The sequence below is a fragment of the Pseudopodoces humilis genome, chromosome 21 (genome assembly GCF_049639895.1).
Source record: "Pseudopodoces humilis isolate 2021_Gansu_Grassland_sample_001 chromosome 21, ASM4963989v1, whole genome shotgun sequence".
Taxonomy (NCBI): domain Eukaryota; kingdom Metazoa; phylum Chordata; class Aves; order Passeriformes; family Paridae; genus Pseudopodoces; species Pseudopodoces humilis.
In genome coordinates, this window is record NC_142220.1 from 10,008,043 (window position 1) to 10,035,283 (window position 27,241).

At 55.4% G+C, this 27,241-nt stretch overlaps 1 protein-coding gene across 3 annotated transcripts in view; it reads right to left on the reverse strand.

The window, feature by feature from the left end:
• The window catches only part of MYOCD (myocardin), a 219,989-nt gene extending 195,947 nt beyond the window's left edge, over positions 1-24,042 (reverse strand). For all 3 annotated transcript variants that reach the window (XM_088065577.1, XM_088065576.1, XM_088065585.1), the window contains exon 1: positions 23,939-24,042. The gene's annotated coding sequence lies outside the window, so the exon portion shown is untranslated. The remainder of the gene's footprint in view (positions 1-23,938) is intronic.
• Positions 24,043-27,241: the final 3,199 nt, after the last annotated feature.

Consider the following 27,241-nt stretch of genomic DNA (forward strand, 5'->3'; position numbering starts at 1 on the left):
GCCGAGGGCTGGCAGTGTCCACATGTCACACTCAAGGTACAAGGCAATAAACAGCCATCCCTGCTCTTCAAGGAGCGGGGCCTGCTTTAGGAGAAGTGTCACTCCAGAGACATCCCCGTGAGCTGGGCATGGAGCTGAGTGAGCCTTTCTCACACCTACTCAATCCAGCAGGGGCGTGGGGTGTGTCGGTGTGCCGCGGATCCCTGACGCGCACTGGCACGGCGGGGGAGCTGCTGTGGGGTGATGCTCTGGCAGCCAGCACTCAGCAGGGTTTCCATCTGAGGCACACTCGGGCTCCCTGCCTTCAGTGTCGAACTCTCAGGGGATTCTCTGGGGGCTGGAAGGCCCCTGGGCCCATCTGTGCTGCTCCTTGCACACGCTGCAGAGATGTGCCAGGGATGCCAGGGGGCAGGAAACAGCCTCTCCTTTTCTGGATTGCTCCAGACTCGAGGGCCAGAGCCACCCTTAGTGACAATTGCGTCCCACGTTTGTTCACCTTTTTTAGGGGAGGGAAAGGGACGTGCACAAATCACTTCGGCTGTGCAGTCCTGCCATGGAGAGCCTGTCTGACCTTCCTGTGGGCAGCAGGGCACACCTCAGCTCCTGGAAGGGCCAGCTGAGGGTGAGGAGGAAGAGGGTCCCAAGACATTACAGTGCTTTGTATCCCTGGGATCTCTGCACCCATCCTTTGTCCACAGCACCCACAGGCAGGAGCACCTCACACTTCTGCTTCACAGAGAATGTTCCCAGCCAAGACTGTCCTTTAACTCCCCCAGAGCTCTCGTACCAGGCTCAGCAGCAAGAACAAAGTGCTGATCTGACCAGGTTGTTTGGCAGATACATCAAACCTGTGCCATGGGCAAGCCTTCAGACAAGCCCCTGGCTGCAGGACTAGGAGAGGCAGCAGAGCTTCCCAGAGCAGAGGAGGCTCTGTGCTGGGCACCAGCCACCCCTCCAAACACAAACACCTCCATGCCAGGGGACAGTGGTGTGGGACAGCCAGAGCTGTGCAGGAGGGGAGGTGGGCACTTACCTGCCCTGGGGGTGGCAGGAGGACCTTGCTGCTGGTGGTTGAGTGCAGCCTGGGGGTGGTACAGAACTGAAACTGTGCTCTCCACTCTTGTACCCACCCTGTGAAGATCCATTCTGCTTCCTTTCCCCTCCCAGACACCATCAGGAAAAGGCTCCTCTTCAAGGGACAGTCATTCTTCCTGGGATGGGAAATCACAGCTCAGCCCTGCTTGAGTTTCCCTGCCCAGATCTTTCCAGTAAACTTGCTGTCCCAGGAGGAGGATGTGGGCAAAAGGTGGGAAGAGGGCACCTCACCACCTCTCCCAAGCACTGATGATTTGGATCCTACAAGCCCAGGGCAGGAAGGAAAAAGATCTGCTCTTTGTCTCCATGTGCTGCTGCTTCCCTGGAAAACCCAACCATCAGTCACACAGCAGAGGAGCCCACAAGGAAACAAAATTTCTTGTTTTTAGCTGCAAGCTGATCCATCCAGCTGTCCCTGGGCTGGGGGCTCACAGGGCAGGAGTGGTTCAGCAATGGGTAGGTTGGGGTGGAAATGTGTTCTGATCTAACAGCTGTTTTGGGGGGTAGCTCTCCAGAGATGCCAGGGAACTGCCTTTGGCTGCTGAGTGAGAGGAGGAGTATGGAGAGCACGGGGAGCCAGAGCTGTGGGTGCTCCCCAAGGAGCCAGCAGTGAGCAGCAACATCTGCACTGACTGCAACCAGGACCCAGCTGAGCCCAGGACAGAGATTTCCTCCTGTCAGGGACACTAAACCAGGGATCTCTTGCACCTCTGGGGGACACAGCAGGACTCAGCTTTTACTCACTCTCTTCTAAGAGGGGTCTTCTTCTCCCTTTCCCACCCCCTCTCTCCTCTCCTCCAAAGCCCTTGGATTAAGATTCAAAGGTGAAAGCGCAGCAGGAAAAGCTTTGATACCAAGAGCCGGACCAGCCGAGGAATGTTACAGGATTTTTCCATGGCTGTTTCTTCTCAAGCATGCACACAAGCAGCAGCACTGGGTTATGCAACTCTGCCTCAGTGCCTTCAGCTGCTCCAGGCAGGGAGAAGCGGGCGTTATTTAGAGCACCCCCTCCTTAAATCAAGCTGAGAAATGGGGACTGGCACGAGCAGCAGGACTTGCAAACGACGTCGATTCCAAATGTTCCCACTAATTAGTACAACACAGCATCTTTCCAAGAACAAGGGAAACTCTGAAAGCCCGTGGCAGCACAACAGGCAGGCTGAGGGGAGCATGTGTCCTGAGGGTGGGTGGCCAAGCCCTTGTGGATGTGGCCTGGCTTGGCTCACAGCACAGCCTGAGCACGTGGCAGGGCTGGAAAACCACTCTGAAACGCACCCTTCAGTAGCCTGATACATTTGGATTTGGTTTCCCCGAGGAGGCAGCTCCTGTTAACCTTCCCACAGAGGCTCTCCTTCCAGCCCTGTGCTCCAGGAACAGCCACTGCCATCATTTGCTCCTGGGACCCTCAACAGCTGCAGGACACAGCCACGGTGCCACACGCACTGCAGGACACCTCATCCTGAGGATGGAACATAAGGGCATGCAGGGAAAGGCTCTTCACAGCTCCTTCCCACGTACCTGATGTTCAGAACCAGGCAAAAGTGTGTCCTTCAGCTTTGAATATCTTGACTTTCCTCCCTCTCCCTGAGGCTGGGTTGTGGGAGGCAGGGGCCTATCTGGATCTCTTATTTCTGGTGTTGTTGGTCTTCCCAAACTGCACGAGAGCCCAGTGATGTTTGTGAGCTCAGTGACCACCTCAGCTGGATGCCCTCTTCCAGTCAGGAGGGGCAGGAATCTGCTGAGTGCACCAAACACCTCCTCTCTGCAAACCCAGAGTCTGCCGAGGGTGCAGCCTGGCGTGGGTGTTTGGTGGAAGAACTGTGCCTGCAGCACTCTTCACTCTGCTCAGTAGCACTGACACCCCTCATGCTGGAAATGGTCCATGAGCATCTTGGAGTCATCCTGCTTGCAAACCTCCGGAGGGAACGCTGCCCACGCTCCTGCAGCTCCAGGAGCCCCGGGCAGGAGCGGGACTGTGGCTCCCGGGGGTTCCTGATATGGGACATGAGTTTGAGCAGCTTCTGGCCCAGGGGCAGAGCTCTGTGCCCGAGCACAGAGCTGTGCTGAGCACCTCAGGGTGGCAGGGGGCAGCTGAGGCAGGAGAGCTGGGCAGTGCAGCTTCCCTCAGCCCCCTGCAGCAATTCCCCATCATGTGGAATTCCTGTGCTGCTCTTGGCAAGGGAGAGATTTGGTGCAGGCACACACAGAGCAGCAAAACCACCCAGCAGCCTGCCTCCAGGTTTGGCTGCTCTGGAGGGATGGGCATGCAGGGTGTCTGTTTTTATCTGATTTATCTGTTTTTATCTGGGTTAGGATGCCTGTGGTGCTCAGACAGGGCAGCAGAGCCCAGCCTGGTGCTCCCAGCCAGCCCAGTCTGCTGGGGACTGCACCACGCTGGCTTGGTTTGTTTTTAGTTCCTCCTGGTCACTCGGGAGGAGGCTGGAGCTGCTCCCTTCGGTGCAGCACAGGGAAAGGATCAGCTCTGGCAGTGGGGAGCCAGGCCAGCGTGCGCCTGGGGACCGGGCAGAGACAGCCTGGGCACACACAGGAGGCCAGGATCCTCATCCCCTCCAGGGAAACTCGGTGTTTGCTTTGCATCTGCTGGGAGAGAGGCTCGAAAACCATCCAGGGGTACCTGTGCTCAGCACGGTGAGGGAGAGGCTCCCCGAGCGCTGGCTGCTGCCCTTGGGGCTGTCACACACCTGGACCGTGCCCAGGTGTGCTGTGGGCAGAGCTGCTGGGGTTTTTTGCCAGCTACAGCCGCTGACCCTAACTCAGTGCTGGCTCTGGACCACCTGCCTCAGCAGAACTGGTGGAGAAAGGACTCAAAAACAAGCCAGGGAGAAAACATGGAGAGAGGTGACCTGTTGGGGGAACACTGGTGATTCAGTTCCTTTCCTCAGGACCGAGACTGATGAGAGAGAGAGAACGTGTTTTTGTGTTCAGGCTTAGGATGTTTATTTTTCCTTATCTATATTACATATTTACACACTACAAGGAGTTATGTACACTGGGCTAACAAGGTGCAAAATGGCTGCAGAAGTATCTCTTCAAGAGAAAAAGTATTCAAGAAGTATCTCACTTCTTTTAAGTGTCAACCCACCCAATAATGAAATGCCAATTAACTTATTTTCATTATTAACCCAATAACTATACACACGTGTCCTGCAATGCAGATCCTTTCATCCAATCCCTAATTATTACCCAAAAACCCTGGAAGAAGAAGGAAAAGAAGGATAAAGGGACAATGCCCTAAATCCTCCATGTTGTCTTTTATGCAGCTTAAACCCTAAACTCTAACTTTCTCACCCAGTGACTTAATATAATTCTATTTCACACACTCACATTCTCTGTTTGTCTACTTAGCTTTTTCCAGGGTTTTAGGTTAAACTCAGTGTTCTCTTGAGAGTCAGAGCCTGTCAGCACAGATGAGGAAATATTTCCTGTGCCTCTGGCTCCTACAGTGAACCACCTTTGGGCACGTGGCAGGAGCCCCTGGGCTGTGATGCACATTTTCAGGTGGGCACTGCTCACCCTAAAAATGGTGTGGCAGAGTCTGTCCCAAGCAGAGGGGAGGTCACCCAGCACACACTGTGCCCCAGCCGTGAGTGAAGGCTTCTCCCCAGCACAAGGAAGGGAAAGTGTGTTCCCACACCTCTCAGGAAAGCACAACACCAGGCAGCTCAGAACGATCTGGGGTCTCCAGCAGGACCCTGGTGCTGAGTGAGAGTGAGCAGCACTAGCTGGGATCCAGGGGGGTTCAGCACAGGGCAAAGTTTACTCTGCCACTCCCAGGCACACAAATACTGCAGCCTGTCCACACAAATACTGTCCAGGGAGCAGGGGCAAAACGTGGTCTGAAAAATTTAGGATAGTGGAGGAAGGAGAAGCAGCAGAGTGCTCAGGGTGCTGCAAAGCCCCAGAGCGTTCTGCAGACACAGCACTGATGCTCTGCCAGGCGCCAAGCGGTGCTGGCCAGGAGCTCTGAGAGAGGTGGGATGGAAAAAGCATTTCAGGGAGGCTCAGGTAGCTTCTGCATCACCTCCTAGATGTGATGGCCCTTGAAAAGTCGTCTCCTCTTCCCAACACACCCTGCTCTGGGCCAGCCTGAGGGAGGAACAGAGAAAGCTGAAACCCCACCGAAATCGCAGGAGGTCCCTTGTGGTTCCTGGCTCGAGCTGATGAGGATCCATTTCAGCTGAATGCAGGATTATCTTGACAGCTTGAAAGCTATTCTTAACCACAGCTCGTGCCCAACGCCCCACACAGCTGGGGGAGGCACCGTAAATCAGCGCTCGGCGGACACGGGAAACCAAATAAGTGAGAGCAGATAAGAGGCCATAACAGAGGTGTGACACACTTTGACAAACACCTCCAAGATGGCAATTCCTGACCTCAATATTGCCATGAGTCACTGGGGAAGGCAAAGATCTGGATTAATGGATGGTTCAGTGGGCTTGGCCTTGCTACCACATCCTGCAGCACCTCACAATTCCTGCTGGAGTTAAGGGCTGCTGGGCTGATGGACAAGAGCTGTGGTGCCAGAGCCAGAGAGGCTTCTGGGGCCAGAGTCAACTCATCTGAGACTGAGAAGAAACAACAACTCCAAGAAATGGGACAGGAGAGCTGCAGGCAGAGTGTAGGTTATTCCCAAGACACCTTCTAGGCAGCAATGGGAATCTCAGGGTAGACCCCAAACCTTCCTGATGACCACCCAGAGGTGGCAGACCTACATCAGCTCAGTGGCAAACAAGTCCCTCATCCCATTCCTTGTTTCAGCCTGACTCTTCCTAACACGGAGCTTTTCCACAGCCCCATCCCTCAGGCAGAAGCAAAACGCTGCTGATAATGCAGGAGGAGCAGTGGCTCTGCTCTTCAGGGGCTGCAAGGAAGGAGAGGAGGAGAAAACAGGCAAACCCTGACCCCTCACAGAATGTTTGATCCTGTTTTCCCTCCTTCTAGGAGGGAAAATCCCTACCATGATTCCCTTCCCACCTCTGCACCTCTGGGCACAAGAGAGGAGGGGGCAGGAAAAAGCCTGGTGGGAAAGCAGAGTAGGTGCAGCATTCTGATGGAAAACTGACTAGGATGTGGGATTGGGGAGCAGCTGGAAACTTGGAATCCTCAGGGAACCACTGCAAACCCTGCAGAGACACCCTCACGCCCCTCAGGAATTAAGGATGTACCTTGTGTGAGGAGCCCAGGTGCACCCAGGAAGAAATTGTCCCCCATCATGGGATCTATAAAGCTACAGAACTCCCAGTGTGCCATTTCAGGAGGCAAAAATGTGTTTGTGTGCCCAGGGCTGCCCATGCAATGAGCTGCAGGGTTTGCCTGTGGGTGTGGATGATGAGGATTGTATTTTCCTCACCTCACTGGAAGCAGCCCTGTCAGCAGCAGTGCCTGGGCTGGGGACAGCTCTGATGGGCACTGCTGACAACAGCGAGGAAGTCCCAGCCTTGGCAGGGCCAGCCCTCCCTCAGGTCAGCTCAGGACCAGCCCTACAAACCAGAAATGGCCTTTGGATGGTGAGTTTTGAAGGTGCCAGCATCTAACTCCTCAGCTTCTCCTAGCTTTTGCCTTCTTGCCAGTCCTCTTGCTTTACAGACAGGACATATCACTTCTTCTAACTGCTCGAGGACTGCCTGGCCAGGACCTGCCTGAGGGTTTGGCCATTAATAACAGACGTAGTTCCATATCTCAACCAGTGTCCACCTCCCTCCCTCACAGCTCCCTCCCTTTCAGGTGAGTCTCTGCCAGAAAAGATTTGGGATCTGTGGCAAGCTCTGGAGAGTCTTTGGCCTCCTCCACTGATCTCCAACCCCAACAGAGTGACTATTTGCTTGCTCAGTGCAAGTTTATCCTGGAACCCTTCACTGATACTCAGCCACATTCGTCACTTGAGTCTCTGCAGACCCTCTGCCAGTTCAGGTGGGGTTTCTTTCTGAGCCCTTTCCCCCCAGCTCTCAGCTCTGCTCGGGCCAGCCCTGAGAGATGCCTGGCTCCACGCCACACATCAAGGGCTGGTATCAGATCTGGAGCACTGAGTCTCTTTTTTATGGGGATAAGTTTGGCAGCAGCAGGTCCACTCTAGCTGACTGCTAAAAGCTCTCCTCCCGTCTGGTGTTCCCAGCCATTCACTGCACCAGGATGCCAGAGCGAGCCAGAGGCACCTCCTGGGGACATTTCACTCCAGACCATGATCTTTGACCCCATGTGAGAAGAGCAGCCCTCCACATCCTGCACCAGCAGGACGCATCCTACTGCAAGCTCCAGGTCCTGCCCATGCCCTTCTCCTCCTCGCTGGCGTTCAGGCTATGTGGGAGCTGCTCTCTTCTGGAGATCAATGAAATCAGCATATTCATTCTTATTTTGGAAATGCAAGCTTGGTACTCATAGCTTCAGAAAGTTATATCAGCACATGGAGATGTCCTGCTGGAGGAATGTTCTCTTCACCTTTCTTGTTTAATGTTCCAAGGAAATTTTTATTTTTTTTTTAATCAGTACTAAAATCAGACAAAAGCCACACTGTGCTGCAGTGCTGGAAGTACATCCCAATAATTCAGAGTAAAATACCATACAAGACAGGAGTACTCACTCCCCAAACAGCCATTTAAGCAAAAGAAATTCCTGGTTAAACTCTAAAAGACCTGGCCAATGCTAAGGATACACTCAGTTCCAGATGAGCCCGCTGGTACCTTAACACACTCCTAAACAAGTGGCTGAGAAAGCATTTAAAGGATTAATGGCCTCTTTCTGATCCTTTATCCACTGCCTGTGGTGGGGGGGTGGAACTAGAGGGTCTTTAAGGTCCCTTCCAGCCCAGTGTGTGTAAGGGATGAACTCCCCTTAGATTCTGTCTCCTCAGGGAGGGGTGCCCTGTCCACATGGCCCACAAGCTTGGACAGATACATTTTGGAGAGTTCTGGGGTAGAGCTGGCCAAGAGACAGCCCTGGACTCGTGCTTGGAGCAGGCTGGTGGCCCAGTATGAAGAATCACAGAATAGAATCACAGAATCATGGAATCTCCTGAGTGGGAAGAGACCCACAGGGATGACCCAGAGCAGCTCCAGGCCCTGCCCAGGCCCCCAACAATCCCACCCTGAGCATCCCTGGAGCACTGTCCAAGCTCTCCTGGAGCTCTGGCAGCCTGGTTCCCATTCCTTGGGGAGCCTGGGCAGTGCCAGCACCTCTGGGGAGAGAACCTTTCCCTAAATCCAGCCCAAACCTCCCCTGGCACAGCTCCAGCCTGGGGTTCTGTCCCTGTCCCAGAGGTTGGAGCTGCCCCTTGGGAGGAGCTGCAGCCCCTGGGGAGCTCTGCCCTCCTCTCCTCTGCTCCAGCTGAACAAGCCCAGCTCCCTCAGCCTCCAAACCCTTCACCATCTTCATCACCACCCCATGCCTGGTGACTCCACAGTGTCAGCCTGCTCTGCCCAGGTGCTTTTAATGACCCGAACGGCCTCTTGGTGACAGCCCTGGCTGCTCTGGGCAGCCACCCCCAGCCTCCAGCAGCCGTGGTGGAGCAGCAAGGGTTCCCCCATGGCCCAAGGGTGCCATCACTGCCTCCTGCCAGGGGCTGCACTGAGCTGTCCCAGGAGTCAGGGATGGGCTGGGAAGCACGTTCCCAGCTCTGTGCATGGAGCAGGGCGTGCTGGCCCATCGGAAGGGCTGGCCCACGTGTGATTCCTGCTGGTGTTTTGTCTCCCGAGGGGTCAGGCAGCCCCAGGAGCTGTCAGGAGCTCTCCGTGCCAGCAGGCTCCGTGTGAGGCCACAGCGTGCTTGCACAGCACAACAGAAAGTGATTTTACACTTGACAACAATGAGGCATTCTTGTGCTTATAACAACAACATGCTCTCTGGAGTGGCTGCCTTTTGGAAAAGCCCTTAAATCCATGGGTCCCATCCCACTCTCCCAAGGGGTGCGGGTGACAATCTGCCTGTGCTCTGCTGCTGCCTGGGGGGATGTTCTGGGCACAGCTGCTCAGGGGACACCCCAAGCTGCACGGGAGGAAGGAGGGTGGGAGCACAAGCCAAGAGCTGTGGCTTCAGCTTGCTGATGGGGCAAGGAGAGGGCTGTGGGAATGGGAGGAGGATGAGTTGCAGCAAGGCAAGCCCTGGACTCAGGGATCCCCACCCAGGTCAGGGCACGGGGAAAGGTCTCAGGGCTGTCCCTGCAGGGCCAGGTGCAGCCTGGCACGCTGTCCCTCACCACACAGCAGTGTCACCAGAGGCAGGAGGGGGCTCCTTGTACCGGGTGGGCACTGTCCCTGCAGCCACCTGGGACACGGCCCTAAAGCAGCGCTGTGGGCTCAACCCGGAGTGCTGTGAGTGCAAACCACACTGTGCTGCCTTTCAAAGAAATTTGGGAGTGTTTCATTTTCTCTCCCCTTCCAGTATGACCACAGAGCTCCACAGACCTTCTGAAGGAGGAGCTGGATGTGTTTGCTGTCCTTCAAAGCAATCTCCACCATTGGAAACATCACTGGAAAGCTGATTTGGCAGAATTTCATTGTGAGCTGCCAGTCTGGAAATGACAGGTGTATTTGGCAACCTCTTGTGCAGCTGTGCATGGTTCCCACCTTCCAGGAAACACACCCTGGGGAGCACTGGTGAGAGAGCCAGGCACCACCAGAAACTCATCCAGAACAAAAGCTCAACGCAACCTAAGAGCCATTCCAAATATTTGTTAAAGCGAGAAGAAATTACACACAAGGAATTTCAGTCAGAATCAAACTGTACATCATCATTTCTCACCATCCCTTTAAAGCTCTGCTGGTTTCCAACTGCAAAATGCCACTGATAAACCACTTGCACTCAAACAAAGCCACCTGGCCTGGATCCTGACACTTGCATTCACTTGACTGATTCATTCCCCCCAAGAACAGACCTTTTTCTGTACAAATCAGCCATTTCTTGTTCAGCAGAAAAGCTCCTGGACTGAGAGGCAGAGGAGGAAGAGGAGGTTGAGGATCAAACCCTGCAGCCCAGGAAGAGAGGATCTCTCAGCTGGTGCCCTGGCTGGATGTGGCAGGGCCTCTGTTCCCTGTCCCTCCCAGGGCTGTGCCCAGGGGCACACAGGGCTGCTGCAGCCCTGGGGGAAGGCTGAGTGCTAGCAGAGGGTCCAGGGGGCTCCAAGCATCAGGGCAGGGTCCTGAGCATCTCACTCTCTGCCCAGGAAAATGAAACCCATGACACACCGTGCTGCTGGGTGTGGAGAAGGGCTGGGGGTCTCACAGCCTTCCCACAGCTGGGGAAAGCCTGCCTGCAGTGCTGGGGATGCCACACTCTCCCTGCCAGGGTCACAGGGCTCCTGGCTTGTGTGGAACCTGCTGACTGTCCTGCACTGCCCAGCACAGGCAGTGCCATGGCTGGAGCCATGTTCCTGGGGACAGAACCTGTTCCAAAAACACCTCTCCATTCCTGGGGACAGAGCCTGGGGACAGAGCCTGTTCCAAAACACCTCTCCATTCCTGGGGACAGAGCCTGGGGACAGAGCCCGTTCCAAAACACCTCTCCATTCCTGGGGACAGAGCCTGGGGACAGAGCCTGTTCCAAAAACACCTCTCCATTCCTGGGGACAGAGCCTGGGGGCACAGCCCATTCCAAAATACCCCTCCATCCTCGTGCTGCTAGATCCTGCTCTGCTCAGGCATTTGCCAAAGACAAAGGAATGTTTGGACAAGGCTCTCAGGCACCAGCTGGGACTCTTGTGACAGTCCTGTGGAGGGTCAGAAGTTGGGCATCGATGACCCTTGTGGGTCCCCTTCCAGCTGGGGATATTCTGCAGTTCTGTGATTCTCTGAAATGCTTGCTGTTGGTGTTTGCACTCATTCAGACAAGAGGCTGTGGAGGTCTGTGTGTGTCAGAGCTGCCCAGCAGAACGAGGGATGAGCTCATGGGGACTGCCATGACATCGCAGGGCACAGCACCCCAGCACCCCAGTGGTGCACGGGGGTTGGAAATGTCTGTACATGACAGAACCTTCCTGCACGGAACTGAAAACATTTATTCTGGAAGGGTCTGGATGCTCGTGGCTAAAAGCAATAAATACGGATTTAATTTCATAGTTAATACCCTGTCCAGGGTAAAATGCTCATTTTTAATATCGTTGCCTGCGATCTGACATTACCAACGAGATGTTGCAATGCAATCTCTGAGTCATTGCGCAGCAGATAATGGTATTTTCTTGAGTTCAATCTGGAGGAGTTGGCCCCATTTATCAAGCTTGAAAAAACGATGCCAGAGAGTCTGCCAGAGAGTCTGTCTGGCCTGAGCTGCGCACGAGTTACGTGACCCAGGGCTGAGAGGAGAGGGGGAGAGAGGGAGCAGACCTGGGTGTCACCATGGGGGATCTCCTGGGATGTGTCCCACTCTCTCCTTCCTTAGGGTCAGCCAAGAGTTTGGGGTGTGAGGGAGTCAGGAGTGACCATGTCGCTCCAGCCTTTGCTTTGAGGCTGCCCCAAGGGAGCTGCTGTCCCACACATGACCAGGCAGAGCTGACATTTGGGGTCTGGGCAGTGCCTGTGACGTGGAGGAAGTGCCCAGTGTGAGAGGATCCCTCAAGTCTGTCCACCACCATTGCTGCTGAGCCCAGGGCCAGTGGTGGGGACAACACTTGGCAAGGTGGCTGAGGAAGGAATGTCCATCATGGACAGGTCAATAAAATCTCCCAGGTAGGGACTGGGGCAGGGAAGCTGTGAGGAAACATCCTCAAAGAAATCCTGCCCTTATGAGTGTGTGTACATCTTGTAGGTCTCTCACGGGAGGAAGCAGAAGAGGAGAAGGATGGGAGCTGGAGGAGAAACCTGCCTGGGCTGCCTTGGGCTCTGGGAGTGTTAAAGGAGCTGGAAAATTCTGGAGAAAACCAGAAGCAACCCAAGGAATATTGGGCTTTATTTTCTGTAGGCAAGCGGGAGCTTCTCAGTATGGGAGAGAGGAGTCCTCTCTGGCAGAGCTCCTTCCTCTGGCAGGCAGAGGCCAGGTTCTGCACAGAAATATCACTTTTAACACTCGGCACCACTGACCCGCTGGGCCAGCTCACCTGGGGCTGCAGCAGCTTTGCTTTCAGCAGAAAGGCTTTAACTCAAGACTGGGCACCTCATGGTAAAATGAACGCTTTTTATTGACCAGACGTGGCAGACACGATGCAAGAGCAGCAGATGAAATCCCCTGGCCTGCTATGCAGAGGTCAGAGATGATCTTTTCTGTCCTTGAAAGCCAGTAAATGGTGCTGCAGACACTTCATGTGTGAATGAAGGACTGACTCATGAGAACAAGAGATGATAACTCCTTCAATGCTCCGTCCAGAGGCAGAGCTGTCAGGTGGCTGAGCCTGGAGGAAAGTGTGGGGTTCACCAAGGCTCCCCCAGCCACAGGGTCCTGCCCAGGGGCTGCACAGGCAGGGCCTGTGCTGAGATCTCCTCCTCTGCTCACCTGGAGATCTGTGGATCAGCAGAGATCCAACCCATGGTGTCAGTGGCCAGTCCTCTCTCCTGCTCCTCACAGTGTTCTGTGGGTTTGGGGTAGGGAGCTCCCTGTCCAGATGAATCTGCAGCCACCTGCCTTGTCATGTTTTTGCCTGCCTTCTCCTGCCTTCTCCTTCCTTCTCCTGCCTTCTCCTTCCTTCTCCTGCCTTCTCCATCCTTCTCCTGCCTTCTCCATCTTTCTCCTGCCTTCTCCTTCCTTCTCCTGCCTTCTTCCTTCTCCTGCCTTCTCCTTCCTTCTCCTGCCTTCTTCCTTCTCCTGCCTTCTCCTTCCTTCTCCTGCCTTCTTCCTTCTCCTGCCTTCTCCTTCTTTCTCCTGCCTTCTTCCTTCTCCTGCCTTCTTCCTTCTCCTGCCTTCTCCTGCCTTCTCCTGCCTTCTCCTTCCTTTTCCTTCCTTCCTTCTCCTGCCTTCCCTTGCCATCCAGCATAAGCTGCCCTACAAGATCTCCCTGTTTTTCTGTGGATAAAAGCTCCAGTCAGGCACTGCTGGGGTTGGGGGTGAGGGTGTCCCAGGACAGGAGTGCAGCCACACGTTGGGTGACCCACAGGAGATATTCCAGCTGTGGCCATCCTCCCCAGAATGAGTCACCACTGCTTCCTCTAATGCTTCTCAATGAAATGTGATATTTTGGACATCAAATGCATAATTTCAAAGAGAAACTTAATTTTCCTACAAAAACACAAACAAACAAAAAAGGGAAATTTTATTTCCAATGAAATTTGAAAAACCTCAAAGTGATTGAAGAATTTTGGACTTTAATTGCCAAGTGCAGAAACTTGGAGAATAAAAAAAAAATAAATTTGGATTTAATGTCTCAATTTTCAGTTGTTAAAGAGGGATAATGCCATCTTAAAGCTGCCGGATTTCAGACAAGCCTCAGGTTATTCAAATTAATATATATAGTGACAAAAAGCATTTCAAGAAAACAATTTTTCTCAGGAACAATTTCCATTTCCCAGTTCTGTGACCCTAAAATGCATGCCAAAAGTCTCTAAGAGTGCTTTAGTTTATTTAACTGAAAAGCAAAATGACAATAAAGCGAATATTTAAAGTGAAGCTCTGTTCTGAAAATACATCTACTTAATCCTAAAATGATTCAGTTTCACAGAGCTGGAAACAATTATGAATCAAATCAATTGGGAGAAGGAATTTAATCAGAAAAATGTGAATGCTAAGTGGGAATTGTTGAAAAACATTTTACGCGTTGCCCCAAAACCACAATCCCACAATTGAGAAAGAAGGCAACGTTGGTTAAAAAAATAGACAACTCTGGCTCGTGAGGGAAGTGAAGACAACAGTGAAAAATAAGAAAACCATATATAACTTAAGAAAGTGGAAACTGATAATAATGAATGAGAAGTGAGAAGCTGTAGAAAGCTGATAAGAAAAGCCAAGAGCCGAGGACAACGTGCGGGCTGCAAATCTGAGCGAAGAAGCAGCAACTTCTGTCAGTGTAAAGGGAATAATTATAGCTCTGGTGAGGCTGTGGGTTGTGTTAGACTTGGGATGGATGCGGCAGAGCAGTCAGCAGCTGCAGAAGAAATCTGTTCAGCAGGGTTAATTTGGCTGAATCAGGCGCTGGAGGGGCTGGGCATCATCTCCCAAGAGCTGAGCCCCTCCCAAGGCTGCCACAGACTGAAAATTCAGGTGAGAGAAATGTGATTACAGCTAACTCACACAGAAAACAGAACACATCAAACTAAGGCTCACCTTTTGCCTGAAATTGCAATTTTGATGGATAAAATGCTGTTTATTATACTGGTGTAACACACTTAGACTGCTGCAGGGGATTGCCCTGGTTACATTTTGGTGAAGAAACCAGAACAATGCCCAAGCAACACGGGCCATATTTAATAGATTAAAAACTGGCTGTGGGGTGTCCCAGCTGCGATTCTCAGTGGGAATGCCACATCCAGAGGGGGGAAACAGCTCCCCAGGGGTCAGGGCTGGGCCCTGGGCTATTCAACAGCCTTATCAATGATCTGGAAATATATTACATCATCTGTGTCGACACTGGGGTGGTGAGACAAACACATGGAGAAGCCAGATGGCTGCTGCAGAGTGGCCTGGGTCACTGCACGAGCAGCTCCTGCAGCCACACACCCAGGGACAGATTATTGGCCACATAAACACCTCAGGGTCTCAGCTTCATAGAACAACAGAGTTACAGAATGGATTGGATTGGAAGGGACCTTAAAACCCACCCTGTTCCACCTTCCTGCCATGGCAGGGACACCTTCCCCTGTCCCAGGCTGCTCCAACCAAAAAAAAAAAACAACCCAGGGACAGCCACAGCAGCTCTGGGAAACCTGTGCCAGGGCCTCTCACCCTCACAGGGAAGAATTTATTGTGTGTATCAAATCTAAACCTGCTCTCTGTCAATGTGAAGCCATTCTGCCTTGTCCTGTCATTCCAAGCCCTTGTGGGTTCCCTTCAGGTCCTGGAAGGCCACAATTTCATCACCCCAAAGCTTCCCTTCTCCAGCTGGACAATCCCAGCTCTCCCAGCCTTTCCTCCCAGCAGAGCTGCTCCATCCCTCTGATCACCTTGGAGCCTCCTCTGGGCTCTCCCCAGCAGCTCCAGCTCCTGCCTGTGCTGGGATCCCAGAGAGAGACAGAACTTGCCACATGACATCTTCTCCCACCTGCTTATTCCCTCCCTCCCTCCCTCCTTCCCACCTTCCCAGATGCTCACACTGTGCCATCTGCACCTGCCCAGCTGCTCCTACAGCATCACCTGCAGGGACTGAGCTGGTGCCTGAGCAGGTGTGAAAGCCCTGCTGGGACCCCAGGCATGGCAGGAGCTGCTGTAATCCACATTCCATGACATGCCAGGAATTGCTCAGAAAACTATTTTCCAGAAACTCTGGGAGGAGTGGGAGGCCTCCTGTTGTGGGGACAGGCTGCTTTGTCCCTCTCCCCACCTGGGTGAGAGGCACAGCCTTCAGAGCCAGTGAGTGGCATCAGGAAGGAACACAGCCTGCACTCAATAGCCAAATGAGAGCAGCCAATCCACTACCCAAAAACAGCAAAAGTGGCCACCAGGGACTCCTGGATTCCATGAAATCTTTCCAGTGTCTCAGAGCCCAGCAGTTGGGAGTGTCTGAACATCCTGCTCACGGTGAAGGCAGCCCCAGGAGGTGTGTGAGGACTGCAGAGCTGTACATGATGTCTGCAGGGCATGGCCTGGCCACAGAAAGAAGCCCAGCCACAGCTGCAGATCCTGCTCTGGTCCATCAGGGCTCTGCAAACACTCCTGAGATACTGAAGGAGGTGGTTTGCAGAAAAGCCACCCCTGGAGAAGATTGGAGGAGGAGCAGTAGGGATGCTGGATGTGAGAGATCAGGCAGTGAGCAGTGTCTGTGTGAAACTAAGGCACACAACTTTCTCACTCTGGCCTGAGAAATCATAGAGAGGAATCCAAGCAGTCCTTGGAGAGGGAAAACAACCTTGCAGGTGTTGTTTGTTCCTTGTTTACTTGTAAGAAACAGTCAGGGGTGTTGTTCCAGCTGTCCAGTGATGGTGATGTGTTGTTTTCATGACCAATGAGGCTTTTACCTTCTCAGACCTACTCGCAGCTGTCTATAAAAGAAGATCTAGAAGAATAAAACTTGCTCTCTTTTGCACCCAAGCCAGAGAGTCTGTGTCATGCTTCATCATTCCTAACACAGTGTGACAGAGGAGCAGCTCCTGGAGTCCTGCACACAGCTCTGAGCCTCACCTGGCCTGCACGAGGCCCCTGGGAGGAGCTGGGCAGGGGCTGCAGGGGCCAGCCAGCCTGCAGCCGGTGGAAGGAGCTCCTCCGGCTCCAGCTGCCCCTGTGCCAGCACCCAACATGTTTTACAACTGACCCGCAAGGAATGTGTGTCACTGAAGAGGATATGGAGCCCTGGAGGACATAAACCACAGCTGCATTGTTTAAAAGGATCTCATGCACCGCGCTGGAACGGCAGGCGAAGATGATCTCAGGGAGATAACTCTGAGTGTGTTAGCAGGAACGGCCCCGCTACCTTGCCAGTGGAAGATTCTTATAAATTCACTCCTCCTGCCATCCTTTTGCAAAGGGTCAGAAGATGTACTGACAATAGCAGCATGCAAATATTTCAGAACTTGGCCACACGCTGAGCAAACACTCTGGATAGTTTCACGAGTAGATTAAAATGCCAGATCAGCGAGCAGTGCTGCACTTTAAATATGCTCGCTAATTTATTAAGTTTATTCTTAGCAAGCTTGTGGGCTTCAGAAAGTTAAATTTCTTGGTGACAAATGGAGCTAGGCGGGCAGGGCGTGCGTGGCCCCGCAGGGGAGCAGGTCCCACCGAGCCCTGCACAGGGCAGAATCCCCCAGGGAAGAGCCAGCACTCGGTGTCACGACTCTTGAACAGCCACAGAGTACAAAACCAGGGCTCTTGGCACATCCCACACTCCTCCAAGGAGCTGCTGCCTCCCACTCCAGGCTTAGACATCCCTTATCTGTTTTCCCTGAGTGCCATGGGTTAACTGCTCAGAGCACTCTCTGTCCCAGCATCAGAGGGCTGGGGGGCAGGGGGACTCCCAACGCTGCCTGAGGATGCATCTGGTAACTGCTGTGTCCCACCTGAGACACCTCCCACCAGCCTGGACTCGGATAAGGCAGCAGGAAACTCCTGAGTCCAAGCTCTGGCTCACCTGGGCTGAGCCCAGGGAGATGAGAGGTCCTGGGAACAGCACTGTCAGGGAAAAGGGACAGGGAAAGGGGACAGGGAAAGGGGACAGGGGAAAGGGACAGGGAAAAGGGACAGGGGAAGGGGACAGGGAAAAGGGACAGGGGAAGGGGACAGGGAAAAGGGACAGGGGAAGGGGACAGGGAAAAGGGACAGGGGAAGGGGACAGGGAAAAGGGACAGGGGAAGGGGACAGGGCTGCCATTTGGGACCACAGCAGATGGTGTCCCTGTAGGGGAGTTGTGTTTTGCTCAGCCCTAGGTGTGGGAGGTGACCCTGCTGCTGTTGCTGGGGCACAGGATGCAGAGGGGGATGAAGCCCTGGGAACAGGGATGGAGAGGATGAAGCCCAGGGCACAGGATGGAGAGGAGGATGAAGCCCAGGGCACAGGATGGAGAGGAGGATGAAGCCCTGGGAACAGGGATGGAGAGGAGGACACAGGGATGGAGAGGAGGATGAAGCCCAGGGCACAGGGATGCTCCGAGGGCCGATCCCCAGGTGAGGAGCAGTCTCTCAGCCCCGGGGCCAGGGCTGGGCACTGCGTGCTGGGACAGCTCCTCGGGAGGGCGATGACAGCCACCGTGGCGATGCCTACGTGCTGTTTGTGGGGCAGAAATAGGGCCCTGCGAGCCTTCAGGGACAGAAGGCAGCGGGATCCTTTGAGCTGGAGCTCGCAGCCCTGCGGGGCTGTTCCGCAGCATCTCCGGGGAGTTGTTACTCATCCTCCCGCTTCAGAAGGGACTCGTGCCTCTCCTGCTAATGCTGAGAGGGAAAAGACTTTCCCAGGAACATTTCCTGAGCAAATCCCACACCATCAACAGCAAAGGCATGTTATTGTTACTCGCAGTGCTAATGAGCAGTCGGACACAAGGCGCTGTGTGCCTCTGCTGGGGGTTAAACAAAGTCCCTGTGCCCCATCCAGCAGGTGCTGGGCCGTGTCAGAGCCCTGCAGAATGACCTGCTCTGATGCCTTGGTGGGACATTTGTGGTTGGGTTTTTCCCCCCTTGGACTGAGATTGATGAGAGAGAGGCAGTTTTCTCCTGTTCAGACTTGGTTGTTTATTCTTCTCTTATCAGCATTACATGGATACAGGGCACAAGGAGCTATGTGCACTGAGATGGAAAGGTGCAAAATGGCCAACAAAGAACTTCTTCAAGGTCTTTTATGTGTCCATTTACCCAATTAACAGATGCCAAGTAAATTATTTTTCTTGGTGACCCAATGACCCAACACCTGTGTGCTGCACTGCAGCATTCTCTATCCAATCACCCACTACTACCCAAAAACCTCTACAAGAAGAAGATGAAGCAGAAAGAAGGACAAGAGACAACACCCTGAATCCTTCATCTTGTCTTCTGTTCTCTAAACTATTTAAACTCCAAACTTTAACTTTTTCACCCAGTGACTTAAGAAAACTTTCTAATCTATACACTTAACACTTTTGTTTTTCTATTTAATTTTAACAGTTGTTTTCAGGGTGTTATATGAAATTCAGTGTTTTCTTGGATGTCAGAGCCAGGTATCAGAGATAAGGGCACACTCTCTGTGCCTCTGACTCCAACACTCTGACAGCCCTTCTCCCCTGAGCCTGAACCTCCTGCTCACAAACTCACCCAGGTGCAGAGAAGCCTTTTGAAGTGAGAGCAGCCCAGAATGTCACCCTCAACAGGCCCCAGCCACTCTGCCTTCTTCCCCTCCAGTGGCCAGAGCAGCACATGGGGAAGATTTGATATGTGAAAAATCACATAAAGGATAAAAGCAGCCCTGCAGTTAAAAGGATTAGAAAACTGTAAGGAGAGAAGAGTTCTGGAGGCTGGTCTGGGGTGCCACAGATGCTGGGTGTGAGATGCTGCACTCGGGTGACAACTCACAGGGCTCAGGGGAGTGTGGCTGGCACGGCGGGCACAGCCCTGGGGAAGGCAGGAGCCAAACCAGAACCAGCCCGAGGGAAACGCTGCAGGTTTCTGCTGCCTTGGCTCAGCCTTTCCCAGGGCAGAGCCACGGCTGCTGTGCCCCAGGCAGCCCCCAGCAGGTGCTGCACGCGGGGCTGGCCCCAGGCTGGGCACAGGGCAGACAGGAGGGATCCCCACCCCACGCTGGCACTGCCAGAGAGCAGCAAGGGCTTGGCAGGAGCTCTGCCAGGGCGACAAGGAGCACTGCAGGGTGCCAGGTAATCGTACAGGGAGCTGACAGCAGCATCCTCCATTCCCATGTTTAGTGGGAATGGAGACTACCAGACAGAGGGGACACCTTTCATGTCACTGACATTGCAGAGGAGAGAGGCCAGCCCCCTGTCAGAGCCTGCCTGGGGGCTGGGTGATGCTCTGAGATACACGGTGCCAGGTGAGATCCTCCCTTCTGCCCAAGCACAGCCCCCAGGGACAGACAGAGGGTGAGGAACCTCCCCAGGCACCTGCTCTGTCCCACAGGTCCTGTGCAGACCTGTGCAGGTGCCACAGCTGCTTTGTGGCTCCCAGAGAGGAGCTCCTGGCACGCCAAGGTGTCCTGCTGCTGGCACAGGGCTGTGACAGAGCCAGGGAAGAGCAGGGGCTGGAGGGGCTGGGGTGCACCAGGCTGCGCTGCTCCCTGCAGCCTGGACTTTATTTTAGCTCATTTTACTCCTTGACAGCTCTGCAAAGGCACCTGCTGCCCCTTCATCCCACACCTGCCGCTCCAGGAGTCACAGCCTGCAGGGTGATGGGCAGATGGCCCACCAAAACCAATCCTCCTGGGAGACTGACTGCTCCCCACGGGGAAGAGCTCTGCCTGGAGGGGAGACACAACCCCCAGCACCAGCAGCAGCCCAGTCCCACTGCCAGCCCTGCAGAGCCTCAGCAGACCCCACACCCCAGAGCCCCGTCCTGAGGCTGCTGTCACACTGTCACAACAGGCTCCAGAGCCAGGACATCCCTGGGGACAGCTGATAAGCCCTCTGCATCTGCTCCAAAAACGCCTGTGCAAGAAGGGTGAATTTTTTGGCTTGAGGTTGGGCCATAAATCAATGTGAGTCAGAAAAGCCCCCTGACAGTCCGTGCCTTTCCCTGGTGCCTTCTCCAGGGCACTGCCAACAGCCCAGGCTGGTGCCTGCCTGCCTCTGGGAGATGGACACACGTAGGGCAGTGGCCAGAGAATCCTGCAGGAACCTGGCAGGTGTGGTTCAGAGTCCCGAGGGTGGGCTGGGCCCTGGAGGAGAGCGTGGCAGGAGGCTGGCAGGGGGCTTTGGGGCTGTTCCCTGAGCACGATGTGTCTGTGCAGGGTGGGAGCCAGGGCAGGGAGGGCAGGGCTGCTGCTCTGGGGGCAGGCACTGGGCTGGGGAGGTGCAGCTCTGTGGAGGAGCAGGGGAACAGGCTGGCAGAGGAGTCTGGTGCCTCCTGTCGCTGCTGGGTGTGGGGGTCTGTGCTGCATCTCTGAACCACCCATCCTCCTTGGGGATGTGCTGCTGGGCCCACAGGGGATCACCATGAGTGATGTCCCCACCGTGCACAGAGGGACATCACTGAGCTCCCTGTCTGTGCCCAGCAGCCTGCCGAGGACTCAGGTGGGGAGGGACACACAGCCCTGCCACAAACGTGTCACATCTGGAACGACCCTCCAGCAGGTCCCTCCAGCTCGGGGGCTCTGTCCTGCTGCAAGGCACCCCTGAGCCTGAGATCAGGGCTGGATCTCTGTCATCTAAACCCCAGTGCACGAGCTGAGCTCCTCTCCAGTCACAGGCAAGAAAGCCAAGAAATAAAGCAGGTACATTCCGGGAATGCTGCAGCAGCAAACACTGCATGAATCACGTCGGGCTACGTCTTCTTCCCAAAAAAACACACTTGGGGTGGGCATCCCACCTTTGGAGAACAGCCTTTCCAGCACAGACAGGTCCTGCATGCCAGGGCTGGTGGAGGAGTGGGATAACCACCAGGCAGAGGGAGGTTTGATGCAGCCATGAGGTGTGGAAGAGCCACACAACATCCCCCTGGCCTGTGTCCCTCCTCCATCTGCAGCCTCAGCTGCTCACCAGCACCAAACCAACTCCCCAGGCACAGGACACTGCTCCTGCCACAACACCCACACCTCCCCTGCTCCTCTGGAATGTCTCTGCCTGAACTCCAGTGGGGTTCAGCACAGGCACATGAAAAATTGAGTGGTCCTGGAGAGAAGCAGCGAGGGGACGAAGCTGCAGGAGGGCACACAGTGAAAATGATGGAGTTGGAGCTCTGGGCCTGACACTGTCTTGGAGAGCAAACACAGCACAGAGGGAGGCACCAGGACGAGGGAATTCATTGGCTACAGGCAGGAGGGATGCTGGGAAATGAGAATGGGTTCAGGGAAGAGCTACAGAAATGACTGAGAGACAAAAAACCTGGGAATCTCCAGTCCCATGGAAGGCAGAAGAAGCCCAGCCACTTTTCCCAATGCAGGGCACAAGGAGAACAAGAGCTGGTCCCACTCGGGCAGCACCTGCTGGGCAGCTGTGCAGCCCAACCCAAATGGAGCTCCAGCTGCTCCACACCAGGAAAGCAAAGTGTGTGGCTGCTCTCCCACCCAGACCAGCCCTGACTTACAAAGAGAGGCTCCCTCAGCTGGGTCACCCAGCTCTGCTCTGCCCAGTGGGCACTGTCACCCACGGGGCAGGCTGGCCTCCACACACAGCCAGCAAGGGATGTTCTCCTGCCTCCCTGAGCCTTTCTCAGAGCAGGTCCCGGCTTTGCAGCTGGAAAAAAGGCACCAGGGACTCAGAGGGGAGGGAGAGATTCTCTGTGGAGATGGGGATGAGAGCAGGAGAGTCCATCTCCCTCTCCACAGGGCCCGTGCCAGCTCGGTGAGGTCTCTGCTGGTTTCCTCTTGGCTGTCAGGCTGCGGGAGCGCGGCAGCAGCCGTGCCAGGCTCCTCACAAACACCAGCACTGCGCCTGCACAGCAGGACAGGGCCAGCCTCCAGCCCTGGCTGCCATCAGACGGGAAATAAGGGAATTGGAGCGAGACCACAGTGACCACCAAGCAGCCAGCACTGGCAGAGGAGGGGCAATCGCCCTCTGCCAGGCACGAGCAGGCAGCAGCGCCTCGCCCCGTGCCCGAACGCTCTGGCAGCCGGGGAGCGTGGCCAGAGGAGGATGAGGGTGGGAGGAAGCCCCATGTGCCTCGCCCTCCTCGGATGCTCCCGGGGAGCGAGGCAGCCAGGAGTCCCGGGATGCTGCACAGCCGCACAGCGCGGAGCTTTCTGCTAGCTACATGTTTTATGAAAAGCTGTTGGCAAAAACGTGCATTTTCTTTGGCTGTGTTTTGCATGGATTTGGCAAAAATGTAACGTTAGTGTCTCCCCTTGAGAGAACTTTATTGAGTGGAACAAAGTCGGATATTTTTAGCTACCCATTGTTAGCTGAAGAACAAAGCCATAACTAAGATATTTTGTCTCTTACACTGAAACGGGACTATGAGACAAATCCATGTACAGTCATATGTGGCTGCCCATTCAGATGGAGCACGAGAGCGAAACTATTTTTAGCCTGAACGCTCCACACAACAACCACATTTCCCTTCCCCTCCAAGCTGGACCACCACAATACACAGAGCAGAGAGAGCAGCACTGGACAGGGGGACCTGGGGTCACCTCCTGCTGCTGCCCCCGGGGCCATCTGACAAATGACATTTATAGGCGAGATCGCCTCATGCGGTCCTAAAAAAGGCACTTTAAATTTTTCTGCCTTTTGGGGTGTTTTCCCCAAATGATGAGAGGCAACAAGAAGCGCTAAAGCAGGATACAGACAGCTCTCAGCAAAGCAGCGCTGAACCCTGAGCCCTCCCTTTCCCCAAAACCCTTGTGCGTGCCCTGTGGGCGCTGGGGCGAGGAGGGGGATGCCCAGAGGCAGCACTGGGGCAGCTCTGCCGCCCTTCCCGCTCCTCAGCCCAACCATCCTCGCTGGAGATGTCCCGGCTGTGGCTGCCAAGGCGCTGCTTTCGAAAGCTTTAACCCTGAGACACCAGAGAGCCCAGCACGAGGCTGACAAACCTCCCCCGAGCGCTTCGGCAAATGACATCAGTGCCTTCTGACTGGCAGCGTTTCGCGAAGAATTCGTGTAATAGAAACAAAGCGCTCCATAAATGCCCTGGATTTCTGCGTGTGAGAGATGCCGGGAGCTTCTTCTAAACAGTTTTTGTGGCTCGCAGCAGTGAGTCACTGAGAAGTTGAGTTAAACACTGAGTATTTGGTGCAAGCACCATGACCCTCCGCAGTTAAGGGGGCCGTGACACGCTGGTGGCAAAGCACGGGGACTAAAAGCAGGGTGCTGAGCTGCTGGGGGGGACCCACCGTGTCACAGAAAACCACCAGAGCAGCGTCCAAATGGCCTCAGCACAGGGAGAAGCTTCAGGAAGCTCAGCGGCCCATCAGCACCGTCCTCCCTGTGCGCAGGCAGCACCTCTGCCTTGAGGGGCTCCTCTCTCCCCAGTGCCAAGTGCTCCTCCTGCCCGCTCCTGAGGAAGCAGCAGGCTCCTCGGAGATCTCTCTGTAGCCCACGACCTGCCAGGTGCCACTGAGGTCCCAAAGAGCCCGGGAGCATCAGCGATGCCCGGCTGTGCTCGTGTCCCTAAAGCTGTCACCGCACAGCGGTGTCACCGTGAGCAGCCCGGCCGCAGGACACACCAACACCAAGTAGGAAGCATTAATTAATTACCTGAGGGCTTTTCGGCTGAGCTAGAGCGTCCTGGAGGAGATGCTGCTCTGCCACTCCTCGCCTGCTCCGCGGGTTAGGGCTGCTTTGACCAGGGAGCACTGATTGTGTTTTATAAACTTGAAGCACAGTAAGAACTGGTTTAAAATAGAGTGAACGGAGCTGGTGCGGGTGGAATTAGACAAACTCTGCGAGCTGCTTTTCCAAAAATAAATTAACTTCTTGCAGCCCGCGGAGCAGAGGCGGGGGACGGGGCCTCCCGGGAGAGCTGCCCGAGCGCCTCTGCTGCTGCTGTCCCCTCCTGGCACAGCCCCAGCCGGGGCACACTCCGTCCCGGGGCTGCCTGGGGAGGGGGCAGCACCACCCCCTCCCTCCAGTCTCTCTGCACCCCAACAAAGTGTCTGTGAGCTGGCAGAGGGGAGCGGAGGCACCTGAGGGAGCTGTGCCCTGGCAGTGAGGAGTGCGGCAGGATCCCCAGCCAGGGGTGGGAGTTATGGGTCAGTCCCTGCCGGACTGAGTGTGCTGGGCATTTCCTTCAGCCCAGGGAGGGCAGTCGGGGTGAGCAGGAACTCCTTGGCACTGCAAAGTGCCCCTGCTTGGATGAAACTGGGAGGGCTGGCTATGCTGAGCTGAAGGAAGGGGCACAGAGAACCATAGGAGTGTTTAGAAGTTGGAAAGGACTTTGAAGCCCACTCCCTGCCATGGGCAGGGACACCTTCCACTGTCCCAGGCTGCTCCAAGCCCCATCCAAGCCTTGGGCACTGCCAGGGATCCAGGGGCAGCCACAGCTGCTCTGGGCACCCTGTGCCAGGGCCTCACCACCCTCCCAGAGTATAATTCCTTCCCAATATCCCAACCTAAACCTGTTCTCTGGCAGTGGGAAGCCATTTCCTGTGTCCTGTCCCTCCATCCCTTGTCCCAAGTCCCTCTCCAGCTCTCCTGGAGCCCCTTTAGGCTCTGGGAGGGGCTTTAAGGTGTCTCTGGAGCCTTCTGCTCTCAACTTGCACATCCCCAGTGCTTTCTCCTCACTGAGAACAAGCAGAATGATGTCCACCCACCTGTGTCCCCAGTGCCACTGTGGTGCTGGGGACAGCACCGGTGGCAGTCCCCTTCCCTCTCCACCTTTCACCCTGCCCTGCCCCTCCAAAATAATTTTTTTTTTAAATCCCTGTAGGTTTTTTGACACCAGAAGGGAGGTCCCTGGAAGAAAATCCCTCTTCCAACCGGCATCCAGGCCAAGGGCAGCCCTCCCTGGGCGGGCAGGATGCCACTCCCTGGGCAGGGAAAGTCCTTTTCCTTCTATTTATTTATATCCAGCCCGCTGTAAACTCACCCGCCGGCGAACCTGCTGTTCACACTAACAAACACGTCCCTTTGGTCCGTGCAGCAGCCACTGGCCAGGCAGACACTGGGGGATCTCCACCAGCCCTTCTCCAGCTCTGCCATAAATCCCCCGCTCCCACCGGCTTTGTTTACATTGCAGCTTGTAAGTGAAGTCCTTTTGGCAAAGCAGCTCCTGGTGTAGGAGAGACCTGAGCCAGAGCCCCAGAAGGGCCCACAGCAATAATGAGACAGACACGATGGTCCCTGTGGAAGGTTCATTAGTGTCACATCCAGACACTGCCCAGGAGAGCTCTGCCCATGGTGTGTTTGCACAGGGCAGAGCTTCAGTCTGTACAAATGTCCTTTGGAGGCAGGAGAGTTTTAGGACAGGCACAAAAAGGGGAACAATGACATTTCTGGGGTGGAGAGGTGAGAGTTTTTGTATTAATAAGTTTCTGTACCAATACAGCACCAGTGTTCTTATTTAAGCTGCCATCCTTAGAGCTCGGAGTGGGCACAGGAACACCTCACACTTCCCTCAGGTTCCTCCCAAGCCATCCACTGTCCATCCACTGCCCCAGCCCACGGGGAACACTGGAGCTTTTGCCAGAAGACCCTTGCAGAGGGAGATCTTCAGGACACTTTTGCCACGAGAGCTTGGGTGGGGCAGCAACACCAGAGCTGTGGCAGCCAGGCCAGGGTGAGGAGGAGAGGGAGCTCTGCAGGGTGGGCTCAGGGGCAGCTTCCAGAGCAAGCCCTGTGTGCTGACAGCAGTAAAACACCACGGGCCAGAGGGGCATCTCCTCCCTGCCAGCCCCACACCCGGTGAGCTTATCCCATCAGAGCTGTGAGCTGGAAGGAGCCACAGCAGAGGGGCTCAGCTCTGCCTGTCAGGACGAGCGTGTTGATGGCTTAGGGCCACCAGCGGGTGGCACAGAGGTGGCAGGCACAGGCTGGGCAATGCCACCGAGCGGCCAGCGCTGTACCTGGGTGCGCAGTGTCCCGGGGGAGTGTGTCACTGTGGGGACACCAGGGCTGTCCCGGGGCGCTGGTGAGGGACGGTCGGATGTGGCAGCACCCCGGATCCAAGCAGGTGCTGACCCCACCTGGGCTTTGTGCGGATTTCCGTCCCGCCGCAGCCCCGAGCAGCGCTGTGCCGGCTGTGCATCACAGTTTGTTTTAGCCAGCGAGGAGCGGACGGCTGCAGGATCCGCGGCTGTGTGGGCGGGCGGGGGCCGGCAGCCCGTGCCTCCAGCGCGTGTGACACGCGTTCGGTGTCACCCGAGTGGGAGACCTGCTGGCGGGGTGAAATATGAGCTGCGGGTTCCCGGCTGCAGCTGGAGAAGCTCGTCCTGCAGCCTGGCTCTGCTCCCTCCCGGGCAGCAGGGACAGGGCAGCGGGAGCGGCTGCGGAGCCCGGGGGCCGCAGCCACTGCCCCCGAGGGAACGGGACCGACACCGGGCAGGGGATGGACACGGGACAGGGGATGGACACCGGGATGGACACCGGGCAGGGGATGGACATGGGACAGGGGATGGACACCGGGATGGACACCGGGCAGGGGATGGACACGGGACAGGGGATGGACACCGGGATGGACACCGGGCAGGGGATGGACATGGGACAGGGGATGGACACCGGGATGGACACCGGGCAGGGGATGGACATGGGACAGGGGATGGACACCGGGATGGACACCGGGCAGGGGATGGACATGGGACAGGGGATGGACACGGGACAGGGGATGGACACCGGCATGGACACGAGACAGGGGATGGACACCGGGATGGTCATAGGACAGGGGGATGGACACAGGACAGGGGATGGACACGGGCAGGGGATGGACACGGGCAGGGGATGGACACCAGGCAGGTTATGGACATGGAACAGCTGGAAGGACACGGGCAGGGACATGGACACAGGCAGTGTCTCAGTCCCGCTCAGCACCAGTGCAGTTCTGGGGGAACCCCACCCTCAGGAGCC